This window comes from Crocodylus porosus, unplaced genomic scaffold (genome assembly GCF_001723895.1).
Source record: "Crocodylus porosus isolate Cpor-Errol unplaced genomic scaffold, CroPor_comp1, whole genome shotgun sequence".
In the NCBI taxonomy this organism is placed as follows: Eukaryota; Metazoa; Chordata; order Crocodylia; family Crocodylidae; genus Crocodylus; species Crocodylus porosus.
The window spans coordinates 117,588,200-117,616,055 of NW_017728886.1; positions in this window are offsets into that span (position 1 = coordinate 117,588,200).

Consider the following 27,856-nt stretch of genomic DNA (forward strand, 5'->3'; position numbering starts at 1 on the left):
AGGGCGGCTAAGAGCTACCTCAATCCCGCCCCACAAGCCGCGCGTTCGCACAACTCCGCAAAGCCCGCAGCTCCCCTAAGCAGTGCCGGAGCCGCTAGCCCAGCATTTCGCCACAGCACCCATAGGCATAACATTGTTAAAACATAATTTAGACAGTAAGCATGATAAAATGTGTCCCTAAAATATACTCACTTTAGGCCACAACTGCCTCAGCAGCCTCCTCAGGCAAAAAGATGGGCTTTGTAATATTCCTGGTTGGTTAACGTATCAATCAGACCAAGAAAGGGCAGCAAGTGCCAAACAGAGGACAACTCAGAGAGAGCATCTGGTGAACAGTTCCTGGATAACTACATCCAACAGATCCACCCATACTCCAGATGGACATCAGAATGCACATCCACACTGGAAAACTAAGGTTTGTGTTTATCTTTCCCACTGCCTGGTCAATATTTCTGTGCAGTTCACCACTCTGATAACTGATGAAGACTTCATATTCATTAGCCTCTGAGGCAGTCAATTATCAGTGTCAGTATTTAAAAAAAAAACAAAACTATGAGTATGCAAAAAAAAAATCACTTAAGAATGAATTGTAGTAAGAACACATCAGGGTGAACTCTTACCCACTGCCTTAATAATCTTTGTTCAAAGAGATATTGTTGGTCTCAGGCTCAATGAAAATTCACCGCCCTCTCCTTAACCTTCCCCCCACCCCATCCTCTCCTCACTCACTACTCAAGCAGGAATCCCCACTCTCCCATAGCAGGGACCCCAGTGGCAGGGACACCAGCCAGAATCTGGCCATACCACCCCATGTTAGCTAATGCTGAGAGGTGCCTGTCTTGTGTGTCTTCAATTTTACTTGAACAAAGGCAGACAGGACAGTGTACACTTGGGACTTTTTGGAACTAATCAGCAGGTCAGCTGGTAATGACCCTCCATTCCTTCCTTGGAAAAAGCTGTTTAAGGAGAGCTTGAACTAATGAGAGGGGCTTTTTTTCCCTTGATGGGCTGATAAGCCACCTGCTGGCTTCCTTGCTTCAAATACTGCAATCTGTCAGTGTTCAAGAGGGGACAGAGATAGCTGTGAGAAATGACCTGGTTTGTAATGTCTGGGACCTGTGAGTGCCTGTCAGTTTGCAGACAGTATGAAGAGGGAGATTGAAACAGTATCATCAACAGATGCATGCGCTCCACACAAGCAGTCCTCCCTCCCTCCTTCACCCCCCCACCTAATTAAAGCACCGTTCCCACCTCCCAGAGCACATCTATAAATGTCCTGTACTCTTCAGTTAATCCATGATGGTAGGGCAATTGATAAAAAAAAAAAAAATCCTTCCTGTTGCCCTCCTTATAATAAAACCATGAGAATGTCATGGGCATCAGCACCAGATCTAGATATATATTTTAAGCCCCAGCATGTGATTATTATTTGAAAATACCAAAAATTTGCTATATATGTACATTCAGAGCTGCAGAAAACATGACCTATGATTAGCTTCAAAGAGAAGGAGCATAACCTCTTCATGCAATTCTTCTATGAATTTGGCTTGCTGTTGGTGCCACTGAGCTTAGATCATCTCCTGTTTAATCCATGGCATTAACTGTTCTAAAAAAAATGCAATTTTTCTTAAAACACATTTGAGATTTTATGTCGAATATTGTCAGGTTTAATAGGTCAGGTTTTGTTTTGAACATGGGGTGGCTTACTTAATCAGAAGAATGAAGGCAAATATTCATGTCACAAGGAAAAAATTCATAACTTGGATGACGGATAAATCCTAAAGATTACCGCTGTCTACAGAATTTTAATATCTGAAAAATAATAGTTTAAGCAGCCCAAAACAGCTGGAGTAACAGGACTTTCTTTTTTTCAGCCTTAGTCAAGCATTTAGGGCTCTGAACTCAGTCCATTTGACAACACCGAAGCTTATCTATACTTGGAATACTGGAATCCCTTCTCAGTAGTTCGATTCGTCACATCTGACCTACTTTGTAAGACTTTCCCTAAACAATACAATCCTTTGGATTTTTCCACAGACTTAAGAATGGCTCTCAAAACGGTTCTTGAATAACAGAACTGCATATATATAGAAAAATATGTATAGATAGTAACTCAGATTAATTTGACACAGTTAATAACAAGACAGCCCTGATGCAACATATTTAAATATCAAACAAGTCTCATTATTCTACATCAAAATCAAACACAACTTTTACTCTAGTCACATAACAAGTCATGCAACACCCCTTTTGATTATCCACTTTTTCCAGAGATGAAATATCTGAATCAATTTCAGTCTACTACAGAAAGTTTAATATGCGTCTCATCTTTCCACATAGTCCTAGTGTTGAGTTTTTTTGTCTGCTTTGTTTTTTAAAGAACACCTTAACGCAAAGAGGAAGAAATAGGAGATGAGAAGAAAAAAACTGGTGTCTGCCAGCTAAAATACTTTTATATCCAACTTGCTTGTTATTAGGAAATACTATATGATAGCCCAGTATTATTTTTGTAGTTACCCCCAAATTTATTACCAAGAACACACTATTTTTACATTATTAAAACCAAGACAATTTAGATGTTTCAATATTTAATATGCTGCTTCTTTTCTGGAAAGACACAGCTCTACATTTTCTTTATTGACCCCCTGCAGAAACCAAGGCTTATGCCAGGGAAAGTCAGATGAAGAGAACCAAAATGTTAAAACAATGTCATGTTGCTCTTTGACCAAACAATGAATGGAGCCCAACAGCGCTGAGACCAGAGCAGCGATAGAATAAAGAAGGGAAAAAAATAATCCTAAGTGGCTGATTCCCCTTGTTTTTATTGAACAGTGTTTCTTTTTATTTGAGCTCTTCTTGGTATTAAGCTTCATTTGTGGAGGAACCATTTGAAGATTCAAGCCCTGCTTCTGTGCTATAATGTCAGCAGGTTGCAAACAATATTCTTCAGCTAATGGGAAGGTCAAATAAATAGAGGCAGAGAGGATAGAGGACTGACAAATTAGAATAAAAATTCTAAGTAGAATAAGAACAGCACAAATGTTGGTGGAGACAGAAAGGTGTACAAAATCTAATGGCCCTGTTTCCCTTATAGGCACTAAATGTTGCAAGAGTGAACTCAAAGGCCAGAGGACCAAATCCAAAACAGCATTAAGGGACTTAGCTAGATAGGATGTAAATTTGGGATCCAATTCTGAAAAGCCTACTTCTTCCCATATATTGTACAAGATGATGTTTGTCACAGTGTTCTGAATTTTACTCTGGGAACAGGTGTCAATCAAAAGGTTAGGAACTGCAGCAAATGAAATGTAAGGATGCCTATACACATGCTCCAATGCATTCTAATTAGACCACTCTTGCAGCGCCACAGCTGCATGCGTATAAGCCTCTGCAGGTTTAAAAATAGCTTCTTGGGCACTTTAACATAAGCCTACCCAATGAGCTTTACTTAAAGTGTCCTGCAGCCGTTTTTAAACATGGGGGCTTAATATACATGAAGCTATGATGTTTTAATTAGAGTCATTCTCCATGAACTGCTCTAATTAAAACGCCTCTGTAGAGGGCCAGTAGGGGGCACTTCTGTGGTGTGTCACTCACCTTACTGTACTCAAGTACCTACCAAGTTCCAAGCATCTCCCCTGGGGTGCCTACAACTGGCTGACCCCCTTCCTGGAGCACACCTGCAAGCCTGGAGTAACTGCCAGCACCATCCAGGATCTAGTCACTGCTCAGGCCCCATGTCCCCCCAGAGTACACAGGCCTTACAGACCTAGAGGGTGCTTGAACCACTGCAAGATCTTGGGGTGCTTCCTTTAACGTGAAACACAGAAAGTAGCCTCTCTTAGTCAGCCAAGCCAAGGAATAAAGAGTTGTGCCCAAACCCTCTTAAGCATGTACCTCAGAGCGTGTTATAGTGAATAGCTTTGTCGGGTAGAGAGGGTAGGCTTGGGGAGGGGTACAAGTCAGAGAAATATCAAAAGAATACCCAGAGCAAACAGAACTGGACTGATAGCCATTTTGATATGCTTCTAAATGACTGTAAGCTACCTTTCTAGTTAAGTTTCTGCTAATTTGTCTCAACATGGCTTCCTGGAGACCCCCTCTCCTAAATAGCCCCTCCTAACTTTACCAGCTAGCTCCAATCAAGGCCAGGTGTTGTGTTATGCCAACCAACCAATTTAAAAAGCACCACATCTTGACTGGGACCAATCCCCTTCCCCCAGGACATGAGATCAGAGCTCAAACCATAGGGAAGTCAAATTCCCTCCTTCATACCTGAGGTCAGTCATGTATGCAGTAGCCCAGGGCAAGCAGGTTGACAGGTGAAAGGACAAAGAGAAAGGAAAAAAGAAAAAAAAAAAAAACACACCCAAAAAAAGGAAGCTGGAATGGAGTTCTTTCACAGCCTCCCCTCACTCACCCCTGAGCAAGGGGGGCTGAGACTGGCATGTTCCTTGCATGACCCTGTACCAAGTGCACCAGTCTCAGCCCCACCTCACACCTGTGTCTGTGCTATGCACTGAGCATGTCTGATCTCAGCCCCAGCTTCCATTAAGATTGGTCTGTGGGAGGCAGGGGTGCCTGGGCCAGCTTCCCTGGGAAGGGCACAGAAGAATCTGGTTTCCCCACCACTACCAGGGAGAGAGGTCCCCTTTACCCCACACCCTTCCCTCCTGCAGGCCACACTGCTGATCTCTGCTGGCTGGAGGGGGGCAGTGGGGCTCATTTGAAAGGCTATCACTGAAAGCCTAAGAAAGGGGCTACAGGTACCTCTTCTCTGCTCTCTCTTGCTGTGTGGGAGAACTGGCAAAGCAAGCTGCAAGGCATGTGACGTCCTCTGCCTCCTAGCCTCAACCAGTGCGTGGAGGCTCTGAGCCCCAACCACCAAACACCGATAGTCTGTTAAGTTTTATCATGCTGTAATTTTAAGTGCTTCATGTAAAGTGCAAAATTACAGTGTGATTGGAAGTCCCTTCTGATCATTTGTGTCTATCCCTAACAGCTGTCAATTTTAAGTAGGGGGTGAAACATGAATTACAAGAAACTTTCATGTATTTTGTGTGCTTAAATCTCATTAAAGTCAATGCAGGATTAAGTGCTGGTCATGGAATTGTGCAGTTATGTCCCATATAGGTTAAAATATTTCTTGGTACTACTGTCCTGTCTTCTATAAATCTTGTGCTTTGTAAAATAATGGAGGAAAATAAAAAAAAACACAAATAAAAAGTGTTAGTGTTTGAAAGTACTGGGAATCTAATATGCAAGGAACAATGTGCAGACAGATGGGAGGAAAGACTGCATTTTTCCCTTAATATTTGTACTGTTGGAATTTTTTCAAGCTGGTTTTCTCCTCACACTTGGAAAAAAGGGGGGGAGGTTGCAAATACAAACTGCTCTGGTTTTGGCACAAAGGAGGTCATTTACCCATTTCAAAAACTCTACATGAGCAAAAAAAAAAAAAAAAAGCAGTAGTTGATTTGCTCTCATCCCCAGCACAAAGACTAGACAATGAAACTCAGAAGACATTTATAGTCATCCTAATTTTCCTGCAAAGAAAAGACAATTCTGTATTTTCTTTCTGTATTTTTAACAAGCTGTCCCAAAGTCAAACTTAGCTTAGAAATGCTCAGCTATCTGATTAAAAATAGTAAACTTGAAAGGATCAACCACCTTGACTGCATGACCATGATATTTTACTGTCTGTTCTTTGCTTGATGTGTGTGTCTGTAACTCCCACACAATTTAATGACAATTGCAAAAGTCGTGAGAGGAATGCATTTCTTAGTGTCTTAGGGTTGACAGCATTAAAGTCTGAGGAACCTTTTCTCATCAGAGAAACCCAATTACTGGTTGGAGAAAGACCTTGCTATCAAGGCAACTGAGTAGGTCAGGACTCCTGGTCACAGAGTACATAGCTGTCTCCCAGGTAAGTTTATTTTGACAACCAATGCATCCCTAAAGTGGATCTTTGAATCTAAAGTCTTTTATTTCCATGGCTATCTTCCTCTAACCCCAAGGTTCACATTTTCATTTAACCTTACAGAATATGGTCTTACTTTTCAGTTTTTCCTTATATATAAATAATTGCCAGTGGAGGTCACCTGGAGGTCAGGATTAGAAGGAGTTTGCAAAAGGCATCACACAGAGAAAAGAAAAGGAAAGAAATGTGCACAACGAAAAGAACTAGAATACAATATTTGGGCAAATTTCTGAAAAAGATGCACTGTCAAAAATGGTTTCATTTCAGAGCACCATGGCAACTGAATATCTGTAAAGAAATTGAATTGGACTTCAATAATGCAGACATCATTGAAATGATATACAGGAAAGGTCTCATATTGGATTTAGAGGAGAATGAGAAAGACTGCTGTAAAGATTATTTGGGGAAAAGGACACCAAACTCATTTAAAAGGTGTGATGAACTTGGGAAACATCTGTATTATCTTTTATAAAGAACAGATGTAACTGTTTCCCTGTTCAGCCTTATACTGCTGCCTGAGTGCACAGAGTTAAATTAAAGGAGACTGAATAGGGGCTAGTACAGAACCAAACAGGGAAGATAAAATAAACTGCCTCAGGTATCCATTTTCAAGGGCCTGGAGATAACAGTGGTTGAACCAGTCTAGATTAGAATGGAGCCTTCGTCCCAAGGCTAAGCTCAAGATCAAGGGGACCAGATCATTAAATATACTTTTTTTTAAGAAAAGGAGGGTAGTTGTGTGAATTGGGAAATGCTTCTTGACTGGAGCTATTGTCAATATGGTACAATGCAGATCAGCACACAGATACAAGCACCTCTAAAGGATGTAAATTAGCCATCACAGAGCTATGTGCACTAACATGGCTGCATTTTTTCTGGAATATGAGTCAGATCATTTAGAGCTAATGCAAGTATCTCTACACTGTACTGTGCAGTAAAAATATACTGCCAAGACCTGTATGCAGACAAAGGCAGTAAGCTGCAAATGGTGCAGAGGGTGCTCCTCCCAATTCAAAGATGAAAAATGTCAGAACTGCCTGGATTACAGATAGAGGAGTTAAGGGGTTCTTGGTTGCTTTTTTTCCCCCTACCTGCCCTCTGGACTTTGTTCCTTAAAAAACTACACAATATTGTTTGAAAAAGCTGTTTTCAGAATTGCTTTCAATCTATTGCTGTCACAGACTCTCAAGAGAAAACATACAGGGCTACACCCCTGATGGACCCAAGGGATAGGTAACAGAAAATATATGAAAGATCTTCAGCATTGGGGAGGTAGTTGGGGCTGGGGAGGGGGAGGGAGAGGAGAATCTATTATAGTGATAAGTGAGTTAGGGTTACTTGCTGTTACCTATACTTGGATCTCATTTTTAGGTGTGTAGCACAGTTCCTTTTCAGAGAACAAGTAAATGGTAGAATTCCCTCCAGGAAAAAAGGCCCAAGGCTGGACAGCTGTGAGGATGTGTCCAGAAACACTGATAGCAAACAGTAATATGGCTAGCCTGTCAACTGAGAAAGCAACCGATAATTGTAAAGTGGGGGGGGGGGTACTTTCTAAAATGCATCTTTGTGGTAAACAGCACCGAGGGAAGAGAACCAAAGCACAGGATCATAGGAATGGTGAGTTGGAAGGGTCATCCTTGAGTAAACGGTTTTCATTAAAATATCACCTTACAAGTTTTCAATAGAAATTTAGATGAAATTGTCAGTAAACATTTACAAAACTAAAGACCTTTGGATATTATCTTTTTCCAACTTTTCCAAGAATGAGGATTTTCAAATAAAGCAAATGTCAAGAAACTTATTGGACTTAAAAAAATATTTCAAGACTTCCCTCGAGATCTGCCTTTTCCTAAGTTGGGGGAAAAGGCTGAACCCAGAAGCCGTACACTATTTAACTCTTGCTTACTTGCATTCGTGTTAATATTTTTCACACTTGTTTCTTTTTCCCTCAGTTGCTTTATTCCTATTTGCAAACATTCATGTGCTAAACAGAATTTAAAGGTGAGGTAAATAAATTTGGAGACCATGGAAAGGTAAATGGTGTGGTCATACCCAAGAGCTGACCTTCACCAAACCATGAAACAAGTAGAGTCTACTCACTTAATATACAGTTTAGTCTTGCTCAGTGCTTGTAAGTCCATGAGCTTCCATATTTGCTAATGGAATTTAGTGGCTCATGGAAGAGAGAATTCACAGAATAATACTATGGCAGAATAGAAATGTGCTGTAAAATCAGTCTTGATCCTTTAGTTTTTCCCTATTCTTAAGTCACCTCTTTCCATCACAGGCCAAAATCAGATATGATGAATGCAGGGAAAGCTTCATTGACTTCAGCAGTTAAGAGAAAATTAAAGTATTCTGTAAGCATTTGCAGTGCCACTGAAGTTGATAGAGTTAAGCCTGTCTCAAATAAGTCTGATTTGGTCCTACAGTTCTGACACAGTGTGTTTTCTACCAGTCAAACCAAGAGTCCCTCTACTAGTATTTTGCTTTCCAGCAAGAATTGTCCTAGCTTCAGATTAAATAACACACTGTTAGTATCCCTATTGTGATTGTTCAAAAGAGCTACCTCCATTTGGGCACCTCCAGCAAGAATGTTTACACTGCCAGACTGCACTGAAATTCTTCTTCAGCTAGCACAGTTAGATCATTCACAGATGTGTTCATTGCCTAATGACTGGTCTGTCTTGTATCCAAAGTTTCTTTCAAGTTGGAATTGATTTTCTTTGAAGTTTACTGATGTGTCTAAAAACAATGCATCTGTCCTCTACGAGAGATAAATCAATTTAAATTGAATGCTGCTGTTGTTAAATTGTCACATTTATTACCATCCCCAATTCATACTGTTAGGGCTTGGCTGGGATCATAATCTACACATACTGTACTATGGTAAATTTCTGTCACATATTCCTTCTTCAGTGTAATGATGTACATCTTTCCCAGAACAGTGGGGAGACACAAATGCATATTCTGTGGCTGTTGCAAACCCCAAAGGTTAATGATGAAGAGTGACATTCCACTGGGAAATGTCTTTGTGAGGACAATATCCTATAAATTTTAATACAAGTACTCAGGAAGCAACCCTTTTTATTGTTGTTAAAGAGTTCTGTTCACTGCAGTCAGAGTTTCTGTATGAAGGGAGAGAAACAGAGATTAATTGCCTCATCTGCTCAGGGGATAATTCCCTTTTGAGTTGTACCATAAAGCTCAGTAAGTTTATTGATGAAGTCTATGGTTTTGCAAGGAACTGCTGCTAGTTTCTTTGCAAGGAACTTAATCAGCTGAGCTAGGTAATTTCCAATTGACATTTTGCTGGTTGGAAGAGTTAAATACTGGAGCAATCTGTCTGCCTCAGCAATGGACTCTCCCTGTTAATCTACATCATAGTTATAGAGTTAAAGCCTTTCAAAACCATGAAAGCAGACAAGCATTACGAAGTTTTAGGGCTTTCTATTAAGAAGAAATGTTCATATGCTTTTCTCCTAGCTTCAAGGCAGTTTTGACGCAACGTGAACTGTATATAGGCACATGCTTATACTTTTAGCAAATAGAGAGAAAATGAAAAGTTTGCATGGTACTTGTAACCAGTCTGTACCAATGACTGTGCAAATAATCTAAAAATTCTGACAGATCCTATGGCCCTGAGTCCAGCCTAAAGCACAAACAAAAGCAAGATACAATAAGCTGATGGTATCTTAGTTCTGTTTAGTGCAAACACAAATGGTTTCAGTCACTATATCATCCTATTGGTATGAAGGTCCCATCGGAGGTTCTCGACACTGGCTCAAAGTAAGTTCTGACAAAGTCCAAGGAGCTTCTACTACGGTGAGATAACAACATCCTATCACAAGGCATAATTTTTAGTAGCCTCAGCTATAAGACTTGTATCACTTTACTCTTTTATGAATTACAAAAAACCCCCAGGAGTAATACACTCCACCATAGGTGCATCTACACATGCAATTCATACACATAAATAACTCGGGAGCTTATTGCTCTGGAGATTTTTGCTCCCAGGCATGCCATTGAACATGCACCAAGGAGCATTTAACTCCAGACCAATCAGTTCCGTAGTTTATTCATGTGCAGCTCATGGAGTTCAGTTGGACCAGCCCTGGTTAGCAGAGGACTCCCAGGGTCATCCTTACAGCTGAAGGCTGCTCCAACTGGGCTAAATGTGCTATGGAGGGGCTGGCTGAGGCAAAAGGATGCCTCAGTGCAAGGCTAGCTGGCAGCCAGCCCCCTTACTAAAGTACACTCGTGCCCCAGCCAGCCCTCTATACATGCATTGCTATGCACTAAAACTCTGACACAAGAAAGTACTTGTATTTACAAGTACTAACGTGAAGCAGAGTTTACTAGTTTACTGTGGCCTAATAGGGCCACGCATGTAGTCAACGAGACATGTAGTGCAAAGCTAACTAGTCAGTTCCACAGTAAACGTTTCATGTAGACATGCTCCATACATAAGGTACAGTTCCAACCAGCTTCTCTTTTTCAGTGCATATGTTTTAACTGAAGCCTAATTTTAATGCATCCAAATATACATCCATGTTACAGGATTGGGCGTACAAGCTAAAAGGTGCCAAATATCTCACATAATAACTGTAGAACAAGCAATCATTTCACACAATCAGTTCAACACAATTTTACAATGTGCTGTAAAATTAAATATAGGTTAATGGCTTGAGAGACAAGAATGGTTTTAATGTTGTTTGTCATAACCCAGACTGCTGACTCTCATACAGCATCTTCAATACACTTAAGCATAAATGTACAAATTATTAATTCTAGAAGGCTTCAGCCATTTATACCAAGTTTGGTACATATTCCAAAATGCATAATATGAAAAACTTTCAGAATATAAACAGTGGGCCTAATTCATCCCTGATGTGTGTATTCATTGATACTAACCTTATCTTACAGTAGACTGTAAGCTGAATATGAACGAATAATGCTCTCTTGTTGCAAAAAAGCCAACAGTATACTGGATTTGATTGACAAGAGATTTACTTGCAAATCAAGGGAAATGATTCTTTCACTCTATTCAACACTGGCAAGTCCTCAGCTGCAATATTATGTACAGTTTTGGGCTCTGCACTTCAAGAAGAATGTGGACAGTATGGAAAGAGTCCAATGCAGAATAACAAAATTGTTTAGGGGCTTTAGGTACTATAACTTATGAGGATATATTGAAAGTACTAGGGTTATGTAGTCTGGAGAAGAGAAGGGTGAAAGGGGATTTCAGACACCTGAAGGGCAATTACAGAGAGAATGGAGATGGGCTTTTTTCTGTGGCTGTAGGGGACAGGACGAGAAACAATAGTCTCAAGCTTCAGCAGCAGGAAATATAGATTAGAGATTAAGAAGTCACCCTTTCTGACTATGAGGGTGGTTAAGCATTGGGACAGGCCACCTAGAGAAATTGTGCAATCTCCTGACTTTTAATTTTTTAAAAGCAGGTTCAACAGACTCGGCTGAGATGTTCTAGTCACACAAGATCCTGCCTTAAGTGGGGGGCCTAGATGACCTTGTGAGGTCCCTTCCAGCCCTAGGATCTTTCAAGCATTGTAAAAAGTCTAATACCTCCTAGAAGCAATTCTTGCTTTGGACAATAACTTTTACTGAAGTAGTCATGCACACACACGACCGGAGTTGGTTCAATAAAGATATCAACCTAAGAAATTCTTGCCTCCCACATCATTTCTGGACCATCACAGCTACAACATTACTTTTTTCTAATCAGGTGTTTTCATAAGAGCTATGCTGAATTTGCTAATTTTGATCTTTCAAAGTAGATATGCTACCTATTTGATAAAGGAGAAACCCAGCTGTTTTAGTATTTTACATAAAAGAGACAATTTTCCTATTCTTCAGCACCCTTTGATCTCACACCCTAGTCTGCAACTGAAGAGTATTTTAATATGACAGCATAAGGACATTGGCTCTATGTTCTGACTCTAGAGTTCAGCATTTGCCTGCATAATGGACAACATGTATTTCAGATGATGTAACTATTGGCAATAGAGTTCCTCATCTTTCTCAGCAGCTACTGTTCAAATAATGGGGGGGTGGAAATCAGCATAAATCAAAAGGTCTTAAACTAAACTCTCCTTGCCAGATTCTTCTTTTCTCAGCATTGAATAAATTATAATAATAGACCCCTGCATAGTTATTAGAGTTACATAAAAGACACCAGCAAGTAAAAGTCTTGGACTTTCACCCTGTACTAAATTCATTACACCTATGTAATGAAGTGGATTAAAATAGCATAGAAATTGCCCTTGATTTCCAGAAATGACCTTTGAATTCTACTGTGTTTACAATATTTTTCTATGCAAATGCATGTCAACTTTTCTAAATTAGTCTGACCTATTACAAATAAAGAAAAAGATTTGCATTTCATCTTTCTTCCTGTAAAATTAAAGATAAAATGAAGCTCCTTGAGTTGTATACCTTGCCTGCTAGAAGCTTTTCCTATACTATAAGTTTATGTTGTTCTCAAAAATAAGAGAAGAGAATATGAAGACTTAGGGGGGAAAGGAACACATGGGGAAACCACTATAACCTCATCAGCAGGTAAACATGCAAATCATTTCATGAAAATATTTGTAATATAGTGGGTTTTATTTTTCTAAACAACACTCCAGGTTACCTGACTGTGTCCCTGTGACAAGTTTAATTCTCATAATGTGTTTGCCTGCTCTCTGAGGCTTTTCTGTATTATGGTAGCCAATAACAGGACACAGGTTTATCTACTTTAGTGCAAGCCCCCAACATGAGTTTTATAACAATGCTGTAAAGTGATGGCTTGTAGCAAGGAAACTCACCCTAATCTGAAATGTGGTGAATTTGGTGAACCCATCACTGAAAAAAATCACTCTCTACACTGGTGGCATTAGGATTTGCACTATTGGTGCCATATTGGTGCAAAACTAAATTAAACAAATCCATCTCTGTATAGCAACGTCCTTGAAACCGGGACTACTCATTATGTATTTCAAAATCAGCCAGAGCAAGTAGGGAAGAAGAGAGCATGCTCCTGAGCAGAGAGAAGAAACCAAGGCCTTCTGCATTTCCATACAGCATGGAGCCATCATTGACCCAAGCAGGGTAAGGGTCTGACCACACAAATGAGTCATATTGTTTTCACTGACCCAATACAGTTAAAGCAGTACAACCTTCCTCAGGTGGAAGCAGCTTATATTCACATTTAGTAAAAGGAATAAGCTTATTCACATAATAATTCACTTACTTATTCACATTTAGTAAAAGGAATAAGCCATAGCAGCTCAAGGCCCTGACTTACAAGTATGACAGTGTCCACAACTGGGTTCTACCAGCAGTGGTGATGCATAGGGGGTGCATGTGCACCCCCTGAGAGCACTAGTGCATCCCAACAGCCTGCACTCCCCACTTAGGCAACAGGTGGGGAGACAGACAGAAGCACCTGTGCCCCCCACTGCAAGCACCAGCTGAGGAATGGGAGCACCAGATGAAGCACTGCAGCTGCTTCTGGGAGCACCACAGCCTCTTCTGGGAACACCAGCCTCTTCCCAGTCGGTGAGATTGGTCACAGGGGGACTCTGCCCCAGGTCCGTGAGATTGACTGCAGGGGGACCCTGACTAAGGTAGCACCAGTCGCCCACGTCTACCAGTACTGTAAGTTCTTAGGTTAAAAAAAAAAAATCATACCATCATGCTTATAATCTATAGAACTTTCAAACACATATCAGGACCCAGGAGAGATCCTTTTCCTCATCTCAGCTCTCATCTCTATCAGTACTGCTGTGCCTACTGGTCTGGCTTAAATCTTAACTGATAGCTCTGCTCATTAGGGGTAAAAAATCCCTTATTTCCCTTTGTAATCCTTGTACTTGATGAATAAAATATGAACCTCAGTCATTTCACTAATGAAGACTGATTGACATTCAAGCTGCCCCCTCACCCTTCCCAGCCTTTAGTGTTAAAGACAGCAAGGGAGATCAAAGAAAGAATTTAGATGTTTCTGATAACTGTTTCAAGCTTGCTGTCTACAGATTCTGAAATTTTAGGTTTCCATTCAAATTTGTGAGGTTCCCCTACCCTCTCCCCCACTAAACATTACAACTATAAACAGCCCCCCACTGGCCAGGTGCAAGCTTAGCTTCTGAGTTAAATCAATCATGTTTGGAGTAGCTAAACCTCGTCACCTCTCCTGGAAGATCTACTTGATTGGCAAGCATATATAATAATCCATAATAGCTTCTTAGATAAGTGTAGTCTGTAGCTGGACCATAAATATCTGCAAATGGAATATATAAGAGCTGTTTTGTTCTGAGAAGTATGCAAAATCCTTAAAATACTGTGATAAAGTATGAAACTTACAGATGCAGACTGCCTGATTGCTAAATCAAAACAGAGTGCTCAGCAAAATATATAAATTCCAAAGGCCCAAGTGTGCAACTGAATTATCAAAATATGCAGCTTGATTGGAAAAATATGCCTACCCTTTGAACTGATAAATCCTGTTACCTGGTCATCAAACCATCTAAAATGCTTGCATGGTAGAAATAGCAGTGTGATCATTTTATTCCATGCAGTAAGCAAAAATGTTCTGAATGTGCAAAAGAAGGTATTGTAGCTGCTGAAACTTTAGACACTGACAGCAACACTTACCATCTTGCCCTCTTCCCCTGACCTTCAGCTACCTTCCTTGGCATCAGGTGCAATTTAGCCTTTATTATAGGAAAAAAGCCAAAGATCACATCACACTATTGTTCCCTTTGCAAATTTCTCCACTTCTTTTTTGTGTTCTTGCAAATGCATCCCAGACTAAGTGAGCTGAACCTTTGGAATATGCAAGGGACAGCAAAAGTAAATAGCATGTGGGAGGGACCCACACAAAATGCATACATTCAGATTTCTTTTCCTTGACACAGCAGGTTCTGAGGTTCCTGTAAAGAGCATGTACTACCTTCAGGCAATGCTGTAAAAGGGACTGTTCCAGTATAGTTCAGTGTTGTGGAAACACAGTACTTCCAAAACAGCTCTACTTTAATTATTGTATAAAATAAACAGGAGTCAATGAAAGCTGTTCCCCATGTACTGGCTTGAAATCATTTAAAAAAAAAAAAAAAAGCCTATCAACCACCAAATTGTACCATAATTCCTGAATGTTCAGAGAAGTGGTGCAATTGAGGCAGCTTCAGAGGTCTTCCCTGTCTTTAACATTTAACATTCTTGTAGAACTGGAATGATGGTTAGCTTCCTGTGCCATCTCCTCCAACCTTCTGTTGGCCTCAATCATCCATTAATCCCTTCTTTCCTCTCACCCATAAAAATTCTTCAGGAGAGAGATAATGGGTATTACACGAAATAGTTCACCAGTATAGGCTGGGGCCTGGAAAAAAGGACCTGGGGGTTACAGTGCACAATAAGCTGAATACGAGCCAACAGTGTGCCCATGTTTCCAAGAAAGCTAATGGCATACTGGGCTACATTAGTAGGAGTGTTCCCAGCAGAAAAGGAGTTATTCCTCTCTATTCAGAATTGGTAAATAGACATCTTGAATACTATGGCCTCCCCCACTACAGAAAGGATGTGGACAAATTGGAGAGTCCAGCAGAGAGCAACAAAAATGTCTGGGGCACATGATTTATGAGGAGAAGCTGAGGGAGCTTGGCTTATTTCTCTAGAAAAGAGAAGACAGAGTGGATTTAACAACTGACTTAACTACCTGAAGGGTGGTTCCAAAAAGGATGGAACTAGACTGTCCTCAGTGGTAGCAGATGACAAAACAAGGAACAACAGCCTCAAGTTGCAGCCAAGAAAGTTTATGTTAGATATTAGGAAAAACTCACAAGGAGAGTAATAAAGCACTTGAACAGTGTGGCAGGGCACTGTAGGTGCCTGCCACTTTAAGGGCCTGAGCCAAGTTGCCAGCAGGCACTTGATTGCTGCAGCCATTTTAGATCCTTGGCTGCTTTTATGATCTGATCAGTTTCCTGCTGGTAGGGAAGGCAGCAATATTGTTTGGCTGCAAGGTTGCAGTTATCATCCTGGAGGTAAGGGCAGGAGCTGTAGGCTCCTGGTCCTGGGCCTGATCTAAAACTGCACCCTGCTGGGACTGGGTGGTCTGGTGGGGCTCTTAGTGGTGCAGGAGCCCCCAGGAAATGCTAAGCCAGTAATCACCCTGGTGAAAGATGAGTAGGGGTGCCTTAACCCCAGCCCTCACCTTTGGGTGGGTTAAGAATAAGTTCAGTAGCCAAGCACAGTGACCTTCTGCTCCAGGGGGAGAGTGAGAGTCCCTGTGAGACCCTGGAGCACCAGTCATAGTGTGTGTGAAGGGTAACATCAAAGGAGGAGTATAGGCCAAGTGAGTTTCTGGAAGCACCTGAGCCAGCTGGAGAGAGATGCTGCTGGGCCAGACATGCTGCCAGGAGCACCTGAGCTGGGAATGGGGAGCCCCACTCCAGAAACAGAGGCAGGAGGCAAAGACCCCACTGAAGGACTTAACTGGTCAATGCTGGGGCCAGGACCTAAGGGTCAAAAGGGCCAGGGGCCCACCACAAGGGACGCCCACGATGAGCACAGAAGCTTGGGGTCCTGACTAGGCCCAAGACGGGGACAGGGCTTATGGAAGCTGAAGGCCCCCATGGTTGGGGGCCACAGCTAACAGGCGAAGGCAATCTCAGCTAACTGCCTGAGATGCCATCTGTGAGGGTTGGGCCATGGTGTAGGGGTGGAACGGAGCTGCAGATAGCACCCCCCCAATATCAGGGTGCAACAATGGGCAGCCTCCTGCTTCAGTTAACAACTTTATTAATTACCAAAAAGGCGTGGTGGACAAGACAAGCAGGCAGCGTGCCCAGAGGCAGGTGGGGAGCTAGATGCAGCTAGTAAGTGATGCCCACTTCACCATAAACAGGTTACCCCAAGAGGTTGTGGAATCTCCACCCATGGAGGTTTTTAAAACTCAGCTAGACAAAGCCTTGGCTGGGAAGATCTAGTTGGGGCTGGTCTTGCTTTGAGCAGGGGTTGGACTACATGACTGCCTGAGGTCCCTTCCAACCCTAACTTGCTATGTTTCTGTGATGCTGTGACCATACACAATCTGTGGAGTATTAAACTGTGTTAAAGTTTGGACATGCTGTGAGCAGTTGCACATTAATGGTTAATACTGTTCCGTCCCTGCACAGCTCTGGTTTGCCACTGGAGGGCTGGTGAGCAAGGATGCCCAGGACACCAGGACTAGGTACAGACAGTAAAAAAGCCCGAGACTGCATCAATTCAGTAGTAACCCTGGGCACAACACAACCTGCACCCTTACCTGAATAGTGGGATCCTGGGGTACCCAGTAGCCAGTGGCCCTGTTCAGCTCCCTGGGTAGCAGCTGCAGGGTCCCCAAGCAGAGTCTCCCCTGATGATCAAAACAGCCTTGCAGACCATTATAAAACTATTTACAGAACTTAATTATTTACAAGATAGTGTATAACTAACACAATAAAACAAATAATGTTACACAACATAACCTGGCAATGGTGGTTTAAGTGTTAATGTTTCTCTGATGCATCTTACACCAGGCAAAGGCATACAAATTAGCCACAACAAATAAGGAACCAATAAACAAATTGATATACCAACTAATAAGCCATCAAGAGCTTATTTAAACACCAGGGCAGTTTCAAGCAGTCTCCCCCTGGTCCTCCGTCCCCTCCCCTCCTGTGCTCACCCATGCCAAACAGGGGCTTGTAGGGTCTTCCTAGGCTTGGAGTCTCCTGATAGGCAGGTCTTCATTTGTGCCTGCCCCAGCATGGCTCCAAGGGGGAAGAAAGGCTGCACAGCCCCTCCCTGCTACTTCTGCAGGGCTATGACAGGGGCTCTCTGAGGGATGGTTGTGGTGAAGTCCCTTTTCCTGGCCTCTAGCCTCTCTCTCTTCCCTAAGGTTCTTTCCTCACCACCACCACCCCGGAAAAAACTGCTCCCCCCCTTCCTGGGGGACACTTCCTGGGCTCTTACTAACCTCCCTCTCATTCAAACCCCTAATGGGGTTACATTGCTTGTTCCACTTCAAAAAAGGCTGCCTCCAAAGCAGCTTCACTCATCCTCAGGACAAACAGTGTCCCCAGTGGAACAAACTCTCTCTCTCTTCACACTGTCCCTCTACTGGGTAGCCCTTCTTATCCCTTCAGGTGAGTACAATTTTAATGTTGCTACATAGTCTTTGCAGGTTAGTCAAACCTGTATGGATTAAACTCAAACAGAAGTCAACAGACATTTACCTTTGATACAGAAAATGCAGCCACAGGTCTGTAGTTCAGGCCAGAAGCTGGAAAGCACTAAAGCACAGTGTGTGACCACTTCCTCTTCCTGCTGCCCCCAAGGTCTCTGGGATTTGCAGTCCTCAAATACAGCAGCAGGACTCTGCAGGGTTGCTCATCACTTTGTCTTCCTGCTTCCAAGTGCCCGTGGGATTTGTAGTCCACACTTGCAGCCAGCAGAAAGTTTGGGTGTGGGAATGTGTGTTTAAGCCCCCACCCTGGCCCCAGACCCCACCTAGGATTTGTTGGGGGCAGCCCCCCTCCCTCCAACTCTGCTGGAACCCCTACTGGGCTTTCCCCCCACCACCAACCCTTGAAAGCCAGCCCTCACTGCTCCAGCTAGAGAGCAGAGGGGTGGGGACAGCCCTGTTCTCTGTAGCAGACCGCACAGCCCAACTCAGCCAAGCCTAGGGCTGCAAAACACTGTGGGACTGTGATTTAACTTGAAATAGAAAGTGGTCCAGGACAGAAGTTTCATACACCAGTGTGACCCAATTCAGTTAAGTCTGATACTACATTCAACCAGGTTTACCTTAAACCAGCTTCAGCCATTTTGAAACTGGTTTATGTGCACTGAGCTTCTGATCTGTTACAGATTTAAACCAGTTTCTGATCACTTAAATGGTTTAAGTGTAATGTCTGTCCCTAGCCCCTGGCTCTCTCTTTGCTCTAGGTTCTGGGGAAGAGGAACTAGGTGTGCTGTGTCTTTGGGTGTTGGAGGACTATAAATTGCTTGTTTTATCTCCATGGAACAGATTGAAGTTACCCTAACACAAGGTAGGTAGCATGGCCCAGAGTTAACTTTACCTGAAGTGGAATAACTCTGAGATGCTCAGAGGGTACTTAGCACAAGTTAATAAGAATTAACATGAGGATTCCTGTGGTTTAAGTGCCCTTAATATGGTCTTAGTGTAACATGTAATTTCACTCTCTTTATTCCTCTCTATAGTCTGAACTTCCTATCTTGGTTGGGGCCAACAGATGCTACTGTAACACAAATAAAGACAACCATCATAACTGTAGAACAGTCAGGGCGCCAATGGATTGAATGCTATGAACAAGAACACAGATATTTGTACTTTTTTACACTGGCAAAGGGGATGATCAGGCCTGTTAAATGAAGAACAGGATGAAACAAGGGGTGAAGCAAATGATACAAATGAACAAAAGTGTGAGAAATGTAAAAAAATAATAATAATAATAAAAACAAAAACTAACAAGACTTCCAGCTATAACAAGACCCTTGGGAGGACAGCAATTAGAAATCAAAGGAAAGCAAGGAGGAAACACAATGGAGAAATATAGCTTTTGGCAAAGTGCTAGGGGAAATTTCAACTGAGGAAGTTACACTAAGTGAGAGATTCTTGTTAACAATATTTAGCAAATTATCCCACCCTGCTTGCTATGCTTGATATTCCTTTCTGAATCATAAACTACGATACTCTACATCTCTTATTTAAAAATCCACCTATTAATTGTTAAGGTTAAATTCATGGTATTTTCATTAATCTTTCCTTTGGAAACATGGGAGTAAAATAAATAAAGTGCATTCTATACATTGTGGTGTTTTCCAGTACCAATATTAACATACCCTTGGTTTAGTTTCCACTACAAAATAGGATATACCATTACTTGTTTTTAGAAAGAAGCAGAAACTCATCATTTTACTACACTGACCAACAATATGAAATTAAGATCTATATTTTAGGAATGACCAGTGCTTGCTTTCAATTTACATGCACAACTGCAGCTCTAAAATTTGCATCCATATTTTTGGACCTACATAATAATTTTCAACTGGAAATCCATATCTTTGGATATGTAACTACCTTATTTGGGCCCTAATCAGGTAGTTAAAATTACAAGAACTTGCGGCTTGAAACAGTAGATAATTTAAACTCAAAACAGGCAGGCACAAATCTTGTGGACAGAAATTTGTGCTTGCCATGGCACAACTTTTAAAAAATTTCCAAACCTTTATGGGTTAATTCTAAACTACACTGAAAGCCATCAGTTACAGGAGATGTATACAAGACATCCACGTCTCTGTAACAGCAGATCAAGGGCTTCTGTGTTTTTTAAGGAAGAAACTGCAGCAGGAATGTCCCCAGGTAAGGGAAGACACTTGATTGTGGGCTAGGTACAGGGGAGTAGGCAGGCAGGAACTCATAGGTTACAAGTGTTTATTGCGTGGTTAACTGCTTAGCAACTGGACAATAGGGCAGGGCCCTGGTTAGGCAGCAAAGGTACTACTGCTGCTTGGCCAAAGAAACATCAGTAGGCTGTTCTAGAGCCTCAGAGAACACATCTGCAGCCAGTAAGAAGATCACCTGACCAGAAAGAGAGAAGCCCAGGAGTTATAAGCCATGAGACACAGAAGTAGAGCAGCCCTGAGTACAGCAAAAGCTGTGTTAACCAACACTTTATTAGCTGGAAAACTCTATTAACCAGCATCCGAGGGATGTGGCAAAAGCGAAACCAAGAGTACCACCTCTGGGTTTCGCCACCGCCGCGAGCACAGTTCTTGCCACTTCTTTGGCCCATGGCCCAGAGCAAAGCAGCCTGCATGTGGCCCTTCTCCCTGTCCCCCAGCACACTGATGCCAGGGAGTGCACCAGACCATGCACATTTGATTAACCAGAATATTTGATTAACCAGCATCCCCCATTCCTGGGAGATGCCGGATAACAGCTTTTACTGTACTACACTGTCCTATTGCAGGCAGTTAAGTATGCAGTAGGCACTTGCAGCCTATGATTCCCTCCCCAACCTTGCCTGCATGGAGCTGCAGGCCATGTCAGGTACTCCCAGGTTGAGAGAGCCAGTGAGTAGGGAGGTGCCTTGATGTAGTGGTTTGATGACTCAGGGGTGGAACACTTTGATTGCTTGAGTTTAAAACAGTTGCTTGCATTCTTGTTCCAGTTCTGTACTGGAGAACTGGATAGTAACTGTAAGGAGACCACACAGGAGTTCCTGAGGGGCACACCAGGTTTTGAGACCTGCTAGGTGTAGGGGCACAAAACAGAGGGAGGCAGGGGCAGACTGAGGCCAAGAAGACCAGAATCTGACCCCAGGAATGAGAGCAAGAGGACAAGAGCTTGAGCCCAGAGGGAGTGACAGAAGCAAGTTGTGGCTGTTGAGAAGCTGAGGTTGAAAGGCCAAGCCACAGCACATGGGCCCAGGTGACCAACCTACAGCCAGAATAACTTGTATGCTAAGGCAACCAATGCCTATACAAGAAGGTAAATGTGGACAGAGTAACACCTGCAAAGCATAGGCGTGTCTATGGGGAAGGCTAGAGACCAAGAGTAAGAGGCTGATGGCTTAATTGGGACCCTGGGCTGTGTGACCACTGGCAGGTATCTCTCAAGCCCTGGCAGACACCAGTAGGCCTGCTAGGCCTTGAGAGAGACCTGCAGAGAACAGTGGAGTTCTGGTTAGTGCACTGAGGGCCCAGAGACCATGAAAGGTCAATGAGACATCAGTGAAAGCACTTCAGGACTCAGGGGCAGGCTCCCAATTTATCAGAAGTACATCAAGACATGGTAGGTGAGAGAAGCAAGAACAGCTATTCAGAGGACTGGGAGTGCAGGCAGAATTAGTGAGGCCCCAGGGGGGTGCCACAGCTGCCTCAAGGCCCGTCCTGCCACAATCTCCCCTAAGACAAATACTGAACTTTGGTTCCAACAATTGCATTCTTCCTGGCCATGATAAACAGATGTACTACCCTGCAAGCTGAGAATATTTTCAAACTGTAAAGGGAGGATGGAATGGCTAACATTAATGAACCAGAGACAGACTCACACAAATACAGTAAAAGGACATATTGACCTCAAATATAAGCAATGTTTATTGGGACGAAATGAAAATTACTGTTGGGGCAGAACCCCTTAAAGTTTAAAAGTATAAATTAGACTAATCAAATACATAGGAAATATATTCATAAGAGAATTCAATAAGAGGTTTCACATATTAGAAAGCTCTGTATCTCACACAGTCGCTGACACCTCTTAGTAATTTGTGTGTTCCTTCTCAAAAAGTACAGGATTCTTCTGGAAGCAGATGCCTGTCTTACTGCATGGTAATGAAGCATTAACACAGGTTAGTATGCACTAGAGTCAGTCTATACTGAAACAATGCAACTCTCCCAATCATAACACTAAGGCTAGTTTTTTAGATAATACCTAAATTTTAGGGTTGCTTTTTTTCTTTGAAAGAGAGTGGAGGGAGGGTTGGGGAAGTGTTGTAATCTCTATATGGAGATTAGAAATAGTATAGCCAAGAAGCATTATAAATAAAATACCATTCTGGTACTACATTGTTCCTGTGGGAAAATTGGTTCCGAGTTACAATGTTTTGACTTACAACACATTTTTCTGGAACCAATTCTGTCATATGTCTGAGGGCTGCCTGTACTCAACATTGGTGAGACCGCAGCCAGAGTACCATGTCTAGTTCTGGGCACCGCACTTTAACAAGGACTTGGAAAAGCTTGAGAGAGTCGGAGAAGAGCCACCCGTATGATCAGAGACTTGCATGGCAAGCCATACAAAGAAAGGCTGAGGGACCTGGGACTCTTCAGCCTCAAAAAGAGAAGGCTGAGAGAGGACTTGGTAGCAGCTTACTGCTACATCATGGAAATCCAACAGGGGCTCAGCAAACAACTGTTCACCAAGATATCCTTGGTGAAAATCAGGAGTCATGGATACAAAATCCTGGAAGACCATTTCAGGCTCAACACCAGGAAAATCTTCACAGTTAGGGTGTCCAGACTGTGGAATCAACTCCCTCCAGAGGTGGTGCGATCACCTACCCTGGAAATCTTCAAGAGGAGACTGGATCATCACCTGCTGGGGTCACCTGACCCCAGCTGTCTTTCTTGACTAGTACAGGGGGGGATAGACCCGATGATCTTCTGAAGTCCCTTCCAGTCCCTTCCAATCTATGAATTCATGAATCTATGTTCTAGGAGCTAGATCCAAAACAAGGCTTTAGGACTGCAATTCTGAATGTGGTCAGTGGCAACTTTAAGAGGCTATTGAAAGATGTGTGTAGTTCTGGAATGATATGCAGAACCCTATGCTAAACTCACAGGCCCCCTCTATTGGGAATTAGGCACCTCAGAATGAAACCTAAAATAGGTAGGAGACTAAATGGTAAAATACTTGGAGCAAGCCACTAAGGAAATGAGGAGGACAGGTATGTCTTAAATTGTGCCCTTGCTCAGACTTAGGTGCCTGGAGCAGCCTCTTGGAAGTGATCACTTTCACTTTACTTTTAAAATAATGAAAACAGCTGTACTAATATCCCCCTTTTACCCACTAGCAAAGCGAGTGCTGCAGGACCCAGGCATAATGATGCAGCAGACAGATTCAGTTTTCTTCTTCTGGCAGCACTCAGGGTTCAAAGCGAAATCTTTCCACCTCTGAGGATATTCTCTTGTGGTACACTTTCCAATTCCTCCTGTTCCTGAACCTTGAGTGACAAACACAAAGCAAACATAAACATGGCTCTTTAGTCTAGTAGTGAGGTTATTTACCTGGGTAGAGAATTACCTATATGTGTCTCAGGTCCTGAGTAAGCTGCTAAACAAGGAAAGGCAGACGCAACACAGTAACTTCCTGAGAACATATCTACCACATCAGTCCACTCAATAAGCGGAGTAACTCCTGTGCTGTATCAATACTATGGCCCCGGGTGTAGACCAAGTTCTGTCTACAGAAGTTCTCCTGACTCCAGAACTGTGCCAGATCACCTGGATGATGAAGCCAAGGCAGGGGCAGGGGGATTGGGACAAGAAAGGATAGTTCCTCACAGAGCTATGTTGCTTATGGGATGTGATTTTGTCTTCATGACCTGCACAGACAGAAGTCAGCAAAAGAAACTTGTAATATCAATAGGGATCTAGTTTACAGAATAGTTGGCTCAGACACTACTCTTTGTGGCCCAAAGCAGTACTTCCATGTGTCTGGGGAACTAGCACCTTTAGAGGTAGACAGCAACTGTGTAATGGTTTTTACCATCATAGTTCTGGACTACAGAGAATCTATGTCCCTACTTCCCATCTGAGATACATAAATCCTTCACTGAATCCGTATACTCTGTATATTCCAGACAGGGATAATCTCTCACTATGGCCATGCACTGAGGCTGCTGAAGGGATCTCAGTACTTCGAAACATCCCAACAACGAGGGGCAGAAACAGTGTGTCATGAGCCAAAAACATGTCTGAGTTGCAGCAGAGTCTGTCAATCCCAAATAGGCCTTATCAGCCGTCTTTAGACACACACATAAAACAATAATCCTCATCTGTGAGGGATTGCTGAAGAAGGATCTCTCACTATGGCCATGTGCAGCATCAAGCAGAATAAGGCTCCAATGCCAGCCAGGGCATTTGTATAAAGGGCAAAACGTGCAACAGCACTGAGAAAATGGTGGCAGTGCATTTTTGAACTAAAACACATGAAAGGTGTTTTAGTTCAAGAGCACACTGCCACCATTTTCTGTGCAGTGACATGCATTTCACCACTTATACAACTATATGCAATGCAGTGCAACATGCATCAGCTCATGTATGGAGCAGACTCGATAAATTGAGTCTGCTCCAATGCACTGGATTTCTGATATGCTGGAACAGACAAAGGTATGTGTATAAGTGCTCTTAAGTGTAATTGCCATACAAAGTACAACAACAGCAAAAGTAACCTACAGCCAACTTTTACAATGTGCCAAGCATCCTCTGACATATGGTCTTCCTGCAGGAGCAGGCACTTAGTCATCTAAGTGATCTGGGGGACCACTTATAAAGAAGAGACAGGTCCAACAAGCCATAAAGTTTCAACTTTTCCCTCATTTTTAGGTTCTAGGATTTAGGTTTAAAACCATCTGTAATACAAGGGAGTTGAAATAAACTAGATTTCTAAAGATACCAGCTACACATTTGAAAATACCAGTCTGGGTCTACAGGAAAAAGAAGGCTTAGAGGAGCAGGGGAATTGTTTGAATATGGGTTATTCAACTAGAGCAGATGGGCCACATGACACAGGCCATGGGCCTGGGGATGCATGCTGCAAATGCTGTAGGGCTACATGCTGTGCAGGTTCCTCAGTGCCCCTACTACATGAGCCCCTCCACCCCATGGCAGCACCCAGCTTCCTCAACCCCTCCCCACCACTCCCATGCTACCGCTGCGCAGGCAACAAATTCACCAGCTTCTCACTGTGCTGCCTTGCCTCAGAAACCCTAGCCACAGCAGCAGTATCAGAAGCCAGGAGGGACCCTGCAGGCTGCATATTAACTCCTCATGGGCCAGATATGGGCTGATATTGAACAGTCCTGGTTTGAAAAAAAAATGCCCTTGCTCCAGAAGCTGTCACCAGCTAACCTAATGAGTGTGCAGACAAGAAAAGAAACAGAAGGGTTGTAAAACTCCTGTTACCTTTTAGGAAACTGCTGCAGCTTGCACAGCAATGGCAATTTCAAAAGCAGTGTCTGTATCCCCTCTGGGCACTGGATGGGCAGGAATTTTTCATTTCATACATCACTTGCAATTTGCTGCAATGATTCTAGAAGAGCACTATAGACCTTTAAAAAGATAATAGAAGGAAGAGAGAGGGGGGGTTTCAATTCTGCAGGGCTGAGAATTGTGTACAGAGGACAGAGGATGCCTTGCTGTTGCAAAGTTCATTTTAATTGGAGCGCAATGACAGCGAAGTCAGAAACTGATCGATACAGGAAAGGACTTTACTTATCACTCCTTAGAAAACTGCAATTTTCAAACATGTTCAGCTCTATCTGCTACTAATTTTATTTTCCTAGTTACAGCTCTAACATCAGAGTTATTTGTCCACACATACAGTTTTCCTTATCTCGCTCCTTTTCTTCAGCTGTCTTTTTATCTATCATGTCAAGGCAATGGTGCTGAATGCTGACAACACTGGTACTATGCCAGGCAATCATTTCAGGATAATGAGCATGGGTATGGAACATCTGGCCTACCTTTTATGGATAAGAACGGAGGCCCAGTTACCAGTTTCTTTTGGGAACCTAAGCAACCAGGATTGGATGTTTAAGCTATAATTGCTAACTAGAGACATTCATGGGGAGTAGTGATTGCATAGAGACAGGAAAACTTGTTGTTGTTGTTGCCAAACTTACAAAACATTTCATTTTTAGAATTTTTGTTTAAGAATGATATTTTTATTTCAAGATAGACATAAATTTAAAGGGGGGGGGGAATTAAAATACTTTTTTTTTTAAAGGATAAATTGTTTAGGTTAGGACAGAACCAAAATGCATTTTTTTAAATATTTGTTTCATCATGCAAAAAAAAATTATTTACTTTGACAAGTTGCAAGTTCATTGAGCAAGTTTACAGTTTTTTCTAGATGTGCTTTAGAAGACCTCATTCCCTGATCAGTTATACTGCATGAAATGCTACACTGACAGATAGTTTTCCCAGCACATCAAATTCCCTCATAGCTATCAGAAATGTTCTTCTCCATCTAAAATATTCTATGGTGGTTGTTTATTGACTAATTAATGGACACTGGCAATCTTAATCTCTCATGTTCTCCTTTTGGCAAGATTAGGATCCAATATTATACTCCCACCAAAGCTGTGGCAAAACATTGACCTCCACATGATTTGCCCATGTTTGTTTGCCTTGCCTTTTCCCACTGAATGCTGCTACCAGATATGGAACATCATCACATGGCCTTCTGGCAACAGTGTTATCAAATGTAGTCAAAGGAATTACGTTTACTCCCTTTCCCTTTTGTAGGTGAAAAGAGAAGATGTCCATCTTTATCGCAGAAGCCCTTGCCCCACCACGTGGTCCATGACCCTAGAAGATCCACTCACAGGACTTCAAAACCACCTTCAAAACCACCATGTTGGTCTGAGAAGCCCCTACCCCATCACATGGTCGGTGACACTGGAAGCTCTGCCTGCATGACCCCTCACCCCCCATGTTGCTAGCCATCTTTACCACCATCTTTGTGTCAGAAGCCCCTGTCTTCATCACATAGTCTGTGGCATTAGAAGATCCATCCCTTAACTGGGAAACACAACCTTCGTGAAGGGCCTGCCCTCAGGGCACATGGCTCACCCCAAGGGCCCCAAAAGTTCTGTCATCCTAGGCCATGACCTATCAGGTAGCAGCTGAGTTGTGACCCCTCTGGCAACTTACACTACAATCATCGTCCAATTGGCATGAATTTCAGGGGTGTCAAACCTCCCCAAGAGCAGCACTAAACCAATTGGAGCAAGTATAGGAGTGGGACCTAGAACAGAAGCCCTGGACTGACTATTTTCCAAACCCTGTTGAGAAACCTGCAAAAGCAGACCTTGTATTTTCAAGACCATGTTTACAAAGACAAAAGCAAGTAGAAATTCATACACCGCAACAGTAAGACACTATGCTCCTGCTTAACCATGAAGGCTTGCCAGACACCTGCTGAAAAAATGCTACCATAGTGATATTTCTGAGGAGGTGGGGGGATGTGGGAAGAGTAGCCCCCTAACCCAACAGTTGCCAGAGATGCCTGAACCTGGGCAGGAGGCATTAACATAA